The sequence below is a fragment of the Amyelois transitella genome, chromosome 8, assembly GCF_032362555.1.
Source record: "Amyelois transitella isolate CPQ chromosome 8, ilAmyTran1.1, whole genome shotgun sequence".
Taxonomy (NCBI): Eukaryota; Metazoa; Arthropoda; class Insecta; order Lepidoptera; family Pyralidae; genus Amyelois; species Amyelois transitella.
The window spans coordinates 6,902,331-6,919,169 of record NC_083511.1 but is presented as its reverse complement, the minus strand read 5'-3'; positions in this window follow the sequence as shown (position 1 = coordinate 6,919,169).

Sequence of the window (16,839 nt, the reverse complement as noted above, 5' to 3'; positions counted from 1 at the left end):
TTCGTGTAAGAACCTGACTCGACCAATCCAGGATCTAAGGTCAATGGCATACTTTGGGCTCCTCTCCAAAGTGGTGAGGATGCAATCGGGATCAAAGCCGGTAGGAAGAAAACACATACATATTTGCCTCTGCAACGTTTGTGAATAACGGGGAAGGTAACGGTAACAGTAACTGTTCTGAATTGTCATCATAAAGCATTACAGTCTCAGTCATAAGCATAACAGTTAAGGGTCCATTCAAAACAGTACATAACTGATATTTTATTTACTTACATGAATTTTTTTTGCAAAGATTTTAAAGTATTCTGCCTAACATCCCGCCTTAGGAGCTGTTTTACCGGTTAACCTTAATCGTCCTTATAAGACACTTAATTACGCCAAATGATATCAAACCTTCGATAAAATCTTAGCATTGCTGCGTCAGAAAAATACGAAATAGCTCGGTAAATAGCAATTCCATTTGAGCTTTCTTTCGCGACGTAATCTATAATGTAGTCATTTTTTCTTCCAGCTTTCTGTATTTCTTTGTTTGGCTTAACAGTGGCGTCATACCTTTCGTCTATAACAGAATGTTACAGCCATTTTCAAAGAAAGCTGGAAATATTAAGCAAATAACTGGATAAAATATTTACATAATAATAACTTTTAACGTTGCAGAGATTCTGATTATTTTCTAACCCCCGAATGGAAATAGTGGGATTATGGCTATAGATTCACATTCTCGACCGTTTATAAAATCTTACCTTATCATGTTATGATTTATCTAATTAAATTGATAATCCTCGAAGGCATATAAGTATATATTTTTGTTTTTAGTACACTCAAGTGTATATTGACGGCCTCTGTGGCGCAGAGGTAGTACGCTTGTCTGTGACACCGGAGGTCCCGGGTTCGAATCCCGGCCAGGGCATGATGAGAAAAGAACTTTCTCTGATTGGCCTGGGTCTTGGATGTTTATCTATGTATATAAGTATTTATCATAAAATATAGTATCGTTGAGTTAGTATTTCATAACACAAGTCTCGAATTTACTTCGAGACTAACTTAATCTGTGTAATTTTTCCAAAATAGAAGAAGTGTATAATACTACATATATACTTTGGCGTTTATTCCAGAGTGGTGCTCTGCTATTATGAAAAAAATATAACATAAAATAACTTTTATATCTATCTGCGGAAATGAATTCCAAATTTGTTCACACTGCACCACTCGCTTTTCTGAGCTTTGGCCTTCGTTATCCAAGTTTACCATATAATATCAACAATAATGTAATGTGATTTTACGTCATAGTCTCCCATCATGACTAGCCTAGAACCAGAAATATGGTCGCCATTTAGCGGGGCGCGGCTCGCGTGTTCGACCATGTTCTTGATTCTTTACATTCCACTATGTAGTATAGTATGTACATTATACCAGCCAACATTTTTGTACATTTCAGAATAACGCGAGGCAATTATGTATATTGACTCCCATTTTTCCGTTCAGTGAAAATTGTACAAATAGTTTCAGGCAAAAGCGCGATAAATTTTGTTTACCTTTTATGTTTCGTGTGTTTAAAAACATGTTCATTGTATGTTGGAAAATTTTTTATGGTTAGGAGAATTTTGAAATGCAAGATTTTTGGTGGAAACGATAAGAAATTTCATAAGAAAATAGCTATGAACTATCTTTGAACCTATTCAGTATTCAATTCAATCAGGTATAATTCAGCAAAAACATTTTCTGACAGAAGCTCACGTCTATCAATTTATGTATTATTAGTAGGTACAGGAAATTTTAAGAAATCCGCTGGGTATCTGTCTATCTGAAGCATATAAAACCACCACAACCCACACAAAGGTTCTCTGCTTAACCCAATGGTAGACTGTTAGATGATGCTATTAACATTAAGTCCGTCTATTGTAGGTACTTTACAAATTGTAATTGATACAATAAAGAATAAATAAATAAATCGGAATCATTAGTCTTATTTTGATCCGATTTAAATATGGCCTGAAGTTATTTTTCTTTATGAAAAAGGCATGTTTGAATTTGTAAGAAAATGAAGAAAGCAAATTGTTAGTTCAAACACTTATCGGTGTCACATTGCAAGACCGACATTATTGCGTAGGGAATTTATAAAAAAAAAAAACAGTAACATGGGTTAAGCAGTGTGGCAAGCGGATGGCGATCGGCTTGAAACGCATCACAGACTGCTTTAATAGACCGCGATTTCAAATTTCGAATCCGGTGGGCAACGTCCGTGACTCCAAATTTATTGATTGGTTCATCGATCTAAAATTAATCGGGTATTCATTTCGATTAATTGAAAACTAGCCTCGGCCCGAGGTTTCGCTGGCATGTAAATTGTAGCTTGCAGCTTTTGTTACTAAGATGTCATGTGTATGAGTTCGATAAGAAGTCTTATCCAAAAATACTTATTTATTTTCTCTATCTTTTGCGCGGGGCTTCGCTTCCGTGGAAAAAACTAGCCTATTTTACTATTCCTACGGATTCCTCTTACAATAGATATGAAAGTATTCACTTAATTATTTTTTATTCCACAAGGGTAAGAATGTGAAACACATAGTTTGGTAAATTTTAATTTGATGCTACCATCAGGAAGATGCTTTTTGTGTGATTGGTATAGATCTTGTGTATGTAAGTACTTCTTATAGGTATTTACTATTAAGATTCACATCACACTGATAGTTAAGTACTTGAAGTTTCCATACAATAGACGACTGAAAAGTGTATACTTATATCTATTTATATGTATTTCGTAAGTATGTTCACATAGCACAAATAACATAATGCGCTCGCGCACAATACTTCAATGATGTCGGACGCGATTTCATTTCCTGCGTGCGCGCGCGCTGACCCGTGCGCCAATTTCCGGCGACTTTATTGTAACTATCTGATTTGTCGTCAAAATGTACTTATATACGTTTATTGAGGACAAATTTTTGGGTAATACGTGCAATAAATCTTTATGGGACACTTTTAAAATTACAAAGAAATAAAATAGTTGGTATGGTATATAAAACGCAAAGGTACAAACTCAATATGTCCGACTGACTGATCTAGCTGAATTTGTAGATAGCTACTATGATGTAGGTATCTTCTTTTCATTATATCATTTCAGAATATCTAAAAACTTAACCTTTCAAACAAATAAACAATAAAATTTACGAACTTTACTATATTATACCTATAAAGATAGGTCTTTAAATCGTGCTAGGAACTTGATGAAGATTCCCAATGTTATTAGCTTATTTCCTTTGATTGACTTTTACTCTCTGCTCGGAAAGGGCAGATTCTCGCACACAGTATGATATATTTATATTTGATGAAATTAAGTGAAAAAAATAAATCATTTGGATAAGCCCTTCGTGGTATAAATTTTCAGGTTTTGTTGTATGCTTGTTTGACCTTTCGTGGTTTATGATTTATTATATTAGGTAAAATATAAAAAGGTTCTGATAACAAATCTCGTTTATTTATTTCATTGCGTGGTCGCAGTTTTTGCGTGTTGCACGCGTTTTCATGACCCGTACGTGGACATTTGAAAATACCTTTTCTAGAAAAATCTTGAAAAAGTACTCTTTTAGCATTGCTGTAGGTAGATTTAATTTTTTCAATATTTAATCTTACACTTCTCACGGAATAGATGATCGGAAAAAGCTCCTTCAGTTCCATAAGGTCGTGCTTTATAAAGTACCTACAAATTTCTTGTCGAACAATCAGATGATTCCAGCCTGAAAGTTTCCCGTATTAATTGGAACCAAATTATAAATTGATATTCTTTCTGCAGTACTTAGGCAGTGGTGACGATTCGGTGGAACATAGAGATGGTAACAAAAAACCTATTTTAGGTTTTTTCTATCTCAATATGAAGTTGTACTGGACGTATGTGTATTATAAAAGAGATATCTACCAAAAACTGAAAAAAATGTGTCATATTACTTTTTTTACACTTTGCGCTTATGACTTACTATATACTTTGTTTCTTTTTGATCAAAATTTCAAAGTTAACTTATTAATTTTCCTTATAACATACCACATAGTTAATATCAGTTCAGCAGTATTTCAAGCTATTTTCAAAACAAGAGCCTTATTAATTACTGAAATACACACGCAAATAGTATTAAGAATTCAGTTTTACTATAGCGTGCGTGCGTCCGTTAACATCTACCGACTAAATTTGTTATTATAACGACCACCTTGGCCCATACTAGGTAACTTTTATAGTGCCAATTACGTCTCTGTAATTTCTGAATATGTTTGTGAAAGTGTTTTTCTTGTGCCCGAGAATGGTAATGGAATGGGCTGTTAGACCATTAATTGTATTGATTTAGGGCCGTTACAACTCCTTCGAGCTAAAATCTTAGGTTGTAACTGTTTGATGTTGAATACTCAATAAAGCATCTGTATTTTTCTATATAGTTTTGCAATGTATCAGAATAAAACCGTCATATATTTTTTTTTGTTGTAAAGCTAAAGTATCCGAACCTAAGTTGAGTTATTATCATTGTGAAGAAACCTGCACATTCAGGCTACTGGATGTTTAGCCATGTTTCAATATTAGAAAGGTCTCCTGAAAAGGTTGTGGCGATCAGAGGAGATCCACTTCGTGAAAAAACCTGACCTGAACCTGAGGAAGACTTGTAAAACTCTAGAATACAACTACCATAAAATGAGATCCCATTGCGTAATTCATAGTTAGTAAAGTATGCTTTACAATATTTACTCTTTCGAATTGCCGAAATATAAACGAGAAAAAAAAACAGTTATTCATAACGAAGATAGTTACTTTTACTCAATTAACATTGTTTGTACATGTTCCGTGACGGGTTCAGCGATCGCCGAGCAGATTTTTAACGAGCTGTTTTAATTTTACAACGTCAACTCTGTTTTAAAATGTAACTTTGTTGATGCAACGCTATTTCCAAGGTAAAATGTTTTACACTTAAACTTGGTGAGTTATGGAGCATCAAAACTTTAATAATTTGTCCGTCGGGGACATAATGGAGTCCATCAGGGTGTTAACCCTCGAATGACACATTGGGTGACGCAACTTTGTCAATATAGGTCATGTGTACAGTACACCTCAACCCATTTAGGTTTTTAAAAATTAACGTTGTTTGACGTAACCCATCCCGGTGTTTGTCCATGCGCTTGCAATTGGAGTTACAAGCAACAAACGTATAAAACATACATGATATTAAGGTTGTGTGTACATCGGACGGCGCCACCGCGGCGTGTTGTGGGGCGCAGTTGCTATGGCAACGCACACCCCCTATCCCATACCCCCTTTTGCTTTCAGCTGACCCGCCGACCTCTAGCGACGAGTCGTAACACCACTGTCAGTGTTATAGTGATGGTTGTAGAAATGATAACGGTGGAACTTTTAACGAAATTGTTCGATAAATTTGACATTTTCATGTCAAGAGCAGAAAGTTTCCGGATATTACTGGTAATATTTTTTTCAGTTAACAAAGTTTTGAACGGGAGCATTATCAGTACTACTTAAAAGGAATAACAATAATATTCAATGAATTTATTATAGTTTTTATTTAAAAGACAGAGAGTGCAAATCTTTTGTAGATAACGTAATTTTAAAATTTTTCAGGTTTTATTAGTTTGTTAAAAGACCATTTATTAATATTTTGAATAAGCTAATTCATCTGCCATAACTAATTTTTAAAGGTAGGTAAGAGGGGCATAAGGGTTTCTAGGAACCTAAATGTGCGAATCTGCGTGCAATAGCTAATAGTAATTGAAAGTTGGAAAATTCGGAATAAGGTTTTTTTGTTATTGTGTCCCATCACTAGCGTCAAGACGCGTCTAGTCCTCGACATCCTCAGCTTTATGAATACTTCAGGTTTCAGGTGCTTGTTCCGTACACGCCTGGCCAATAAAAATGTATAACAATACTGGAATAAAGTCTCGCTTTTATTTTATTTCGAACCGTTTTTCTTGCTCGCTATCCGGTGACGTCTATTTTCATTACGTTTTAATCTGATATCACTCTCTTTTTAATTTTCCTTTCTGAATTGTGACGTGTTTTGGACGCCTCATTAGGGAGGCGAATTGTTGTACTGGAAAGTTAATATTTTGTTTCTGCTTTTGTATACTATAATGATTATACTTTTGGATAACTTTCCTTGAACTCGTAATAATTGAGTTAGTTTTGTCTCGAATTTTATTATCATTTGTTTACTGTAAAAAAGGTAGATTAATCTGCTAGATACTGACCGAGAGTACTTACACATGGTCAGTATCGGGGATCTGGTTTACTGTAGATAGAACTGCAGTAGGCTTACTTTATTTACAACTAAACAAAACAATATCGATTTTATGTTCTAGTTTTAAGGTAAACACATATTTATATGGAAGTACTGTGTCTGTGTCCAAGTCGCAAGGTGTAGAGAACACTTACAGCAAATGAGTGACTCATGTGTTAAAGTTCAAAGGGATAATTATGAAGGGAGTTGCTCGTTTTTATGCGGAGTTGTACTCACTGCGTCGTATGCCTATTTGTAGGTTTGAACATGATACACTGTTCATTTAAACGGTAGAAGGAGCTGGCTTGTAACGTACCTTGATCAAATGGGGATGTCTTGGAGAAAGATCAGCTCTAAAATACTATACACCGATGGCTTTCAAGAAGAATAATAAATGTGGTTAATGTAACAGAAGTATAGTCAAGATTACCGCAAACCAACTAGCTTAAATGAAGAAAGTGTAGAATGACGATAATGTGAAAGCAATAAGTTGAGCTGGAAATATATAGTTTTTTCCTTCCCCTCCAGAAAAAAGGCCTTTGCACCTTTGTAGTAGACCTTATCGATATTGGTTAATGGATCCTATCCATTTGCCTCAATGTGTAGGTCTTCTCATGATATTTTCCCTCAAATGAACACATCTCACAAAATAGTCATTGTACAATGGTGTCGGTAGGATTTGTATTTGTGCGCCATGCTTTTTTTCCATCATCCATGAAAATCGTACTATAGGTATTGTATGAATGTTTAAATTTAGGAAAATCTGTTTCGGAACATTTTAAGTAAAGAATGGGTTTTCAGCAAGGCCCACAGGCAAGGCCGTAATCGAAAGGATTTCTCGTCTTTTGTACGGTATTATGGTACTTACATTGTATCTTCTTGTCTAATATATATTTATAAAAGAGACTATGTATGGCAGTATAAAATATTAGGTACATATATATATGAGATCTTTCGCTATTTTATTATACGGTCAACTGTCGCTTCTAAATAAAATTTTATAATATTTATTTAAAAATGCCAAAAAAACTCTTTTACGACTACAATACTATTTTACAGGAATTTGGCTTGAAGATCCTATATTGAGAATAAAAGGTTTCCTGTATATGTGTAATGTGTAGTCTATATAAGAGGTAAACTTTGTTTATTTTAGTTGTTGCAATGACTAATCTTTTGAAATAAAGAATCAATAATAAAATTATTATACCGGTAAAAGGTGCATAGATTTTAACACAAATTAAGTCTTGAATCTATTGAATGGAAAACTTAACAGAATTTACTCTTGGTCACTCTAGCGTGTTAAAAAATATCAATTGAATGATTTATTGTAATTTCGTTACTAGTTAAATGTAGTTTATCCTTCAGTATTCATGGGATAAAGTATAAAAACACGCAGTTGTATGGTAAGCTTAATCATAAAGGACAATAGTTGTACGGCAACCGCGCGCAATGGCGATATAAAAAGGCTGCTTTTTCAAAGCATTTTTCATATACAAAAGGATAATTTCGCTTCAGTTCCCGTTGTGCAGTAGCTATTGTCGTTCTATGGCTTAGTTTAAATAGCCAGATTCGCAAGGGTTTCTAAATCGTCGTTTTTAGAAAGCATGCAGGATTGATTAGTTTTCGTGAGTAAACTATATCTAATCCAAACAGTTCGAATTATTAAATAAATGAAAAAGTACCGGAGTAAGTTTAAATAGTAATAGTAAGGAATTAGTGATACATTTTTTTTCTTATAAGCCAATGTTTTCAAATTGTTGTAAGTAATAGCAAAATGTGCATCTTTGTGTTCATGTTGACTCATGGACACAAAGATGCACATTTTGCTAATATGAAATAAACTTAGTATGATAAAACAGCTCATAAGTAAGTAGTTCTTAGTCAGTTAGTAGTTCTATCTCAATATACAAATTGCTCTTGCTTCTCTTTCTAGTGACAGTGACTCTTTGCTAATAAGCAAGAATAATATATAAATAAATATATACGGGACAAATTACACAGAATGATTTACCCTCGAAGTAAATTCGATACTTGTGTTACGAGATACTAACTCAACGATACTATATTTTGTAATAAATACATTCTCATCATGCACTGGCCGGGATTCGAACCCGGGACCTCCGGTGTCACAGACAAGTGTGCTACCGCTGCGCCTCAGAAGCCGTCGAGAATAGGCAGAGTATAGTATACACCAAAACATACAATCTCCTTGGTTTATATTACGCATTATCAAGGATTTTTATAAACGCGAAATGTTTTTGATTGACTAAAAAATTTACGGGAAAGTAATTTATTTTGACTTGTTGAAAATTTTCCCCAAAAATAGCAGTGGCAACATTGGGCTATATCAATGCAGTTGTATGAGTCAGATAGTAAAATAATTTAGTTAGATGTAGACTTATGCGCTACCTAGGCTGTAGTGCAACTACAATAATTTTCAATATTCACCTAGATTTTGGGACATTAGTCATGGCGATTATAATTGAAGTCTGACCACGACCGCAATGCGGGTTCTTTTTGACATTTATCATACAAGTGCGCGCCGTAATAGGCTTTTTGGAACATTACCAGCTCCGTTGCATTCACGTAACCTGTTTATCTTTTGACTTATTGAGCTATATTTTTATTTATTTATACTTTAGTGGTGCCATGTGGTTAGCACAAATAGAAAAAAGAATAGGACAACTCTATCTCTTTCCTATGGATGTCGTAAACGGCGATTAAGGGATAATCTTGGAAAATAAACTTGGGATTCTTCTTTTAGCGACCTACCACTGTTTGAATCTCAATTCTATCATTAAGCCAAACGGCTGAATTTGGCCTATCAGTCTTTTGAACTGTTGGCTCTGTTTACCCCGCAAGGGATATAGACGTGATGATATGTATGAATGTTGATTAGAGAAAATTTTCCTCCATTACAACGTAAAAATTAAAATCATATTCAACAGAGCACATTTCTATCTAGTATTATGGAAGACGGATGTGTTTTATGAAGGTAATACAATAAATTATAAGAAACAAGATTTCAGGATGCAAAAATATTTGTGCTTAATTTTTACGGACCCTGTGTCGTATAAGATGTATCATCCCATACATGTATGAGGGTGGTAAGCATGTTAACAATGCATTGTAAGTCGGGCTTCCAGTTTTTCAGGGCTCCCCGCGAACACGTTTTTATATCACAACATATTATTCAGCCAGCCCCGAACACATAAATTTTCTTTTTTACTGAAACGTTTCTAGCTAAATAAAGATTATGAGAAAATATATTATTGTATTTGATCCGCTTGATGTTCAAGGTCTTTAATTAAACAAGAACAAAATTAAACATTTTCGGTACACTTGGAGAATATTAAAATTTCATCAAAATGTGTGTAGGCTCAAATTATTTTGGCCTAGAATGTAAGTATTTTTTTTAGTACCTACCTAAGTAATAGAAAGTTAAAGTAATGCCTTTAAAAATTAAGTTTAGATTAACCAGCATCAAAACAAATTGAAAACCAATGGAGGTTGTTGAGGTAAACTCCACCGACAAGGGTAAGCTCTTAAAATAAAAAAGAACAAGAATCTAAAAACGCATTTTCTTCAACACGTCAAACTACAAGAACATGGTATCAAAACAACTCGAGAGAGTACAATATAAATAAAATTGTTCTTTGAAGTAACGCGAAACTTTTTTCGCTTTTGGCCTCCTTGTAGCGAGTCGGAGAATTCCCTTCCAAGTTAATAAGTGCGCGAAGAATTTAATAAAAGCATTTTATTATTTTTGAGAACACTTGCTTGCTTTTTATGTTATCAGAGAGCAGATGTTTGTTTATTACAATAAAATAGAGCCTTCATTTTGCTAGCTGAAGGAGGATTTTATCATTTTTTAATTATTGCAATATCTTCCTCTCGTAGGTAATTTCTTGTTGAACTTGACGTCTAGCTATTTAGTTTTTTTAGAAACAAGTTTAAAATCTGTATTGAACTAGGAAATGAGACATCATTCATTATAAAAAAATAATCATTCATTTCAACAACCAGTCTACTTTATGAATCAAAGTTGCAACAATTCAGCCCACGTTTTGTTCCATTTTCATGTTACGGATGGTCGTAATAATGTGCCTAATGTAGGTAAATCTCACAGGAGAAACTTTTAAAAGCTGGTAAGCTCCGGGCCGACGAACGAAATCACAGCCTACTAAAGTATATTTCACCCTTTTGACGACACATTATGTACATTTGCAGCGCGTAACGACACGGGCACGGTTCACAATTTCCATTAGGGAGTGCCGAAATAGGAACGGCTCAAAATTTAGTGCTCACACACGAATTTAGACCTTAAATCGATGGATGTTAGTTTTGTTGTGGAACTAAGGGTTGTGCTAATTTGTGTTCGAAGCACATCGGGTTCGCGCCGCGCCCCGTGTAACACATATCGTATTAGCAAAGGACGGTATCTTACTGCAATTAGCTTCAGCTTTTTAGGAGCGCCGGTTGTGCGTTGTTAGAATATTTTTGTCGCACTCGACCGGAGAACGGCCCATTCCGAGTTGTGCCAATGGCTTATTGCGGGTATTTAGGGCCCACAAATGAGCGTTGCTAATAATATACTCTTGGCCCTTCGTTTTTTTTTAAATCAATGATTCAGTAATATCACACGAATTTTCTCGGGAGTAATATTTGTTATTTTTGTTTTAGTTGACGTTAAGAAATGTACCTATGAATAGATCCGTATTATCAAACTAGGTCTTTTATAGATGCAAAAACTAATTCAGACCAAGACTTTTCAGTAAGGTGGAATTTTTAGTAATACCCTGTCAATTACTCACATAAAAGCTTGTAGCTAGAGTGATGATTTGGGCTCGATGGCCACCACAGAGAAGATCTTCCGCCTGGCTAGGTGCGATGCTTGACCGCGGCTCCAACGATGTTGAGTCGGAGGTTGTTATTTAATCTTTGTTATCGCGATTTAGACTCTTCGCTGCATTTGGTTGATCTCTTTAATTTCTTTCCTTTGACTGACAGATTGTATGCGACTTTAGTGACGACAAGCTATTGAATTAACAGAATAAATATAGGATATTCAGTAAGCGAGCACAACGTACTATAAAGTACATTGTACATTTATGGAATTTAAAAGTACGAAAGCAGTAGTAAGCAATGCAAATTGTAATCTCTAAGACGTTACTAAAAAACTTCTTACATTTTAATTAAGAAAAATGGCATTTTAAAGAAATGGACGAAATGTAGAGCTTAAATTTAATCTCTTAGTAGAGCGCATCACATAAACAGAAAGTAAAAGCTTGAAATAAGGGAATGAAAAACGGACAAGAACTCACATGATAAGCGTTTTAATCTCTTTAAGTGTTTACTATGCTTTCCTTTTGATTACGTGATGTATGAACCTTTTAAGTTGATATTTTACTGAAGCACCTAATGAATATTTACCTACTGCTTATGAATAAGATAGAGAATTTAGGCCTACGTTTTTAATTTTTCTTGATAATTACGTAGATTAGGTACATAAGTACGTACATATACCTATATCACGTCTTTATTATCCCTTTAGGGGGTAAACAGAGCCAGAATCTCGAAAAGGCTGAAAGGCATCGTTCAGCTTGATAGAATTAAGATTCAGATTAGTGACAGCTCATCGATTTAGTAGATGTAACCAGAAGATCAACTCAGACATCAGATAGACAAGAAAATCAATCTTAATTCCAACTTAGCCACACAGCTGAAAGTGACCGTTTAGTCTTTTCAGGCCATTGGCTCTGACTACCTCGTAAGGGATATAGACGAAATGAAATGTATGTATGGATTTATTTAAAACTTAATGCCGTTTGGCATTCTCTACCAGTCTACCAGTCAGATCAGCCTGACAAACAGAAAAATATTTAAGGTGATGGTGCGATAAAGTATGTTTATATGTGTTCTGCAAATGGGCCCCGCTCATGTATGGATTTTGTACATCCAACAAAGAATATAGATATAGTAAAATCTAAAATTCTGTACGCATGAGACTCCCAACGTTGTTTTTACTGAAAACTGAACACATTTTCTGGCTACAACAGTTGCCCCCTTTGTTTGCTCCCGCGCCCGCGTTCCTCATGACTTTTTAAAAAACTGTTACTGTGTTTGTACTGATAAAATATTTAACTCTACCAATGTTCTTTCTGTAAAGTTTTTAATAATAACATATCACAGTGCACGTAAATAGGGCGTAGTACACAGTCAAAGATAACTCATGTATAAGATTATGTACTTACTTAATCCTGTTTTCGTATTGATATAAGTAGATTATACACTTTCATTCCTGAACTTTTGTATTTTAGGTTTAGTTTTAGTTGAACAAGTAATAGGCGGAAGAAAATAATGTAATGATGAAAAATCGACTTTTGGCAGTGAAAACGATCGAAAATTTCTCACTGAATTAGGTGAGGTATTAATTTAATGTAAAATTTCCCACATTGCGCGCTTTAAAAAGATGGTAATGATACTAGAAAAACTACATATTGTGGATAACAAACAGAGCAGTAACAAATATAACATTTATATTTGTTTGTATTCTACTGTACCACAAACTATGACCCACTTGCCATACGTGACTAGGCACGTTACAGGCATATCAAAAATTCAATTATAAAATTCACCATATATACAGTGGTTGGTTACAAAATTTACTGAATGCCAACAATTTGGCCACGTAACCAGGGTGCATTACATTAATTTCGAGCTGAAAGCTCCGGCATTAATTTGCGTCTAGCTCCAGAGGGAAACCACAAAATACTAGTTCCGTTGCTATTCATAATAAAACCCGGTGCAAACCGCTAAGTGCTTCAACATCTGGGTGCAACGAAATACTATTATGATGACAAAGGCCTGTGAAATAGTGCCCGGCGAAGTCAGTAATGGCTTACATATGTTAAGTCAGAGTGATTTCATGCTCAGGTGAACTTGTAATTGCTAGTTTTCATTCGAATTTGGGACTTGCAAAATAGAACATTATGAAATAGAGAATAGAAAAGTCTTTTCCTGTGTGGGCAACCACAGAACAGCAATGTTCTGTTCACACAAAACAATCTTTATGCTCTCGTCAAATATGGTGGTATTTAGTAAAATATGATATCCTTTAAGCTTAGCAAGGTGCACTTAGAATACGATCTTGCTGAATATCATTTTAAAAGCATATAAATATAAATGGCCTTTGCTTTCAATTCGGTACTTAGATTTTTGTAAAATTGATTTTCTTAAAATCGTTCAGTATGAAGAGCATGATTCGCCATTCTGGAAAATAGAGTTATATAGTAAAATTATTAAAAATATTCGTGTGGATAAAAACCATTTAAAACTAATACAAAACGGGCTGTTCCCAATTCCTTTAACATCCGCTTATAATTAAGCTGATCTTAATTATGGAAAACGCTATGATAAAAAAGAGAAAAGGAAAAATATGACGGTGTTATAATCACTAAGTAAAAACATCTCAATACTTTTTTCCTAAAATTGTCATAACGTCGGGGAAGTCAAGGGAACTTATTAAAACCAGTGCTGACGAATTGCTATCAAATGAAACCTTGGCCGGATATTTTATTATAATGACAAAGGGGGTCTTTTGTCAATCTGGTTGGATTGTTATAGTAATCATAATACTTATTATACTATTCATTTTGTATGTTACGAATTCCAATTTAAACAAACAAGCCTAGTGTGGGAAAACGGAAGAAATATTGCATCATACGAATACGATATTTCAAGTGAACCAAGTCATTACAGGGCTATTATTACTGAATTTTGTCATTGTAAGACGTATATTACTCACCACTTATAAATCTACTACTTTGAAGGCAGTGGTTTTTTTGTTTTCATAGATATAGAAATCTTAATAGCTGAAGGTATATATTTGCGTTGGTAACGATTGGGGACACAAATGTTATAAGTAGTATTTTTGATTTCAACATTGGTTCGAATATTAATATTTGGTATTTCACGAAAAAAGTACAGCGAGGTTGCAGTTTAATGGAAAACTTGTCTATTGTCGCATTAACAAAAATCAGCTTTCTTACAAAACGCCTTACCTAACTTTGCTTCCATACTTTCACGGTTCTCACTTTTATAAGTTTTTACAATTGTTGATATTAAATTTCTTTGCAATTTTTAAACACAGATTTAGTTTTTTTTATTAACAAGTTCCTGAATGATTAAAAGTTTAGTCCAGGTGACGTAATTCTATGAAATAATTTGGAACCACGCACGTAAATGATTTCTCAAGGAGTGTTAATGTCATGCAGGCAGCCGACCGTAAAAAACAGTACCAAATCTTTTGACGGCTTGTAAAGTTTCACTTACCTTTATGGTAACTTATGAAACCCTGAGCTTGGAAGGAAATAGCTGAATATTTTATCAAATAGTGTATTTAGCCGACTTAAATAAGATGTTCTTAATTTGACAAAACAATTTTTTAATGTAATATTGGCGATTATCCGATTAATTAAAGTTTTTGTTTCGATCTATCATTCCTTACCGTTCTATAAAACTTTGTTTCCAATATTTTAGAAATTGTGTTTTACAAATAGGTACTTATATTCAGTGGATAATATCCGTTCAAAACAAACTATTGATCGGAGCTATTCTGGTATAATTACACGTTTTATTGTACGTTACCTGTACCGTATACTTATGTATTGATTTTTGTTGTATCCTACATTTGTATTACCAAGAAATCGAGATATTCTAGGTGCTGGAAACACGGTTAATATTAAACGTTTCTGTGAAGCTTTAACTATTAAAACTCTTTCCGAGTAAGTGTTTAAAGTGCAACTTAACAAGTAGCTTTATAGGTTAGTAAGCCTAAAATGTTTTTATTATTTATCAGTTACTATTGAGTACTGTTTTTTTTTCGTGGCTTTGCTCCTTTTCGAATTTACAAAAATCTGCGGTTTTTCTATATGTATAAAAAGGGATAACTATTTATGCATAAAGAGATGCCGACTCTCATGTATATACCTAAACATCTACAATCCTTTTTACATAACGAGAAATTGTTTCTCCAGTCATATAAAAAATAAAGATTCCTTGTAAAAATATCTTTGACTTTGAGACTAAATAATTTATTATAATTTCAAACGTTCAAAGAGAATTTAATTTTTTTAACAGATGTAATAAGTGCTTCAGAGAGGCATTCTCATTAATCCAGTACATTAGTCGCAGGAGAGCTTCTAGCTTCCCTTTTCGCTTTGCAAAAAGTTCGGCCCGACGAAACGGGTGTATAAAATAAGTAAGACTGAGCACGATGGTATAGGAAGTTCTTAATATGTGAATAGTAATGATATAAATGATTATAAATAAAAACGAATTGTTCAATGTGTTGTTAACCGTTAAACTCAAGAAAGTCTTAACAATACTTTATAAATTTTTTTTATTTATATTTTTTATGTAGGTACCTCAAAGAAAAAAATAAGAATATAATTTGAACTTAAGAGAAATTTAGTACATAACTTCATTTAGAATTTTTATTTGTATTAATCACTAGCGAACGTTTTACCCCCATTTTAGTATTTGAGGGGTTGATTTTTGAAATGTACCCTATGTTAGAACGCGGGTTTTTAACTATATGCATACCAAATTTCATTTGAATCTGTCCAACAGTTCAGCTGTAAAAGCGGAAAAGACAGATAGACATTCGCATTTATAATACTTAAGTTTTATTTCTCATTTTCTTACTTATTAGAAAGGGATTTTTTTCTGATTTTATTGCCTGATTCTGGTTATCATAAAGATTCGCTATTGTTCTATAAATAACCATCAAAATATTCTGAGTTGATAGTAATGCTTCTTCTTTGTAGAGGTAGTAGAGGGTAAAAATAAAGTTTTCTTTTCATTTTGGTATTATTTATAGGAGACGAATGAAAGGTGTTATCTCTGCATACCTCTTTGGAGAGAGGCGTGACATATCATCTTTAAATGTGTCTACTAATGTTTGTCGCTCCTTTTCTTGTTTACGAGTACTACTCGAGTGCGCCATCGCGACGCGGCGTCTTACATTTTTGCCAGAGATTCTGAAAGAGTATAATTTATTGCATTCGCTGTTACTCCGGTATGCATTTATGAATCGCCCTTACACTGTTACTTAAAGTAATTGGCAAATGCAATGGTATTCATAGTGCAGATTTATTTAATGCGATCTTACGTTATTTTAATAAATAAGTATACTTTTTAACATTTGAGCGAAATGAATGTTCGTAATTTTTATGTCTCCTTCCTCCTTGGTTCATACTTTGCATTAGATTTTATGTCACTGTTATTTTTAAAACGCAGGATCATTAAACAAATATTTTATTTTTTAAACCATTGATATAAAATGATGTATGACATGCCGTGTGGTTCCGGGCACTAATAGAAAAAGAATAGGACCACTCCATCTCTTTCCCATGGATGTCATAAAAGGCGACTAAAGGACTTATTAAATTTGGATACATATTAGGCGATGGGCTAGCAACTTGTCACTATTTGAATCTCAATTCTATCATTAAGCCAAACAGCTGAACGTAGCTTATCAGTCTTTTAAGACTGTTGGCGCTGTCTACCC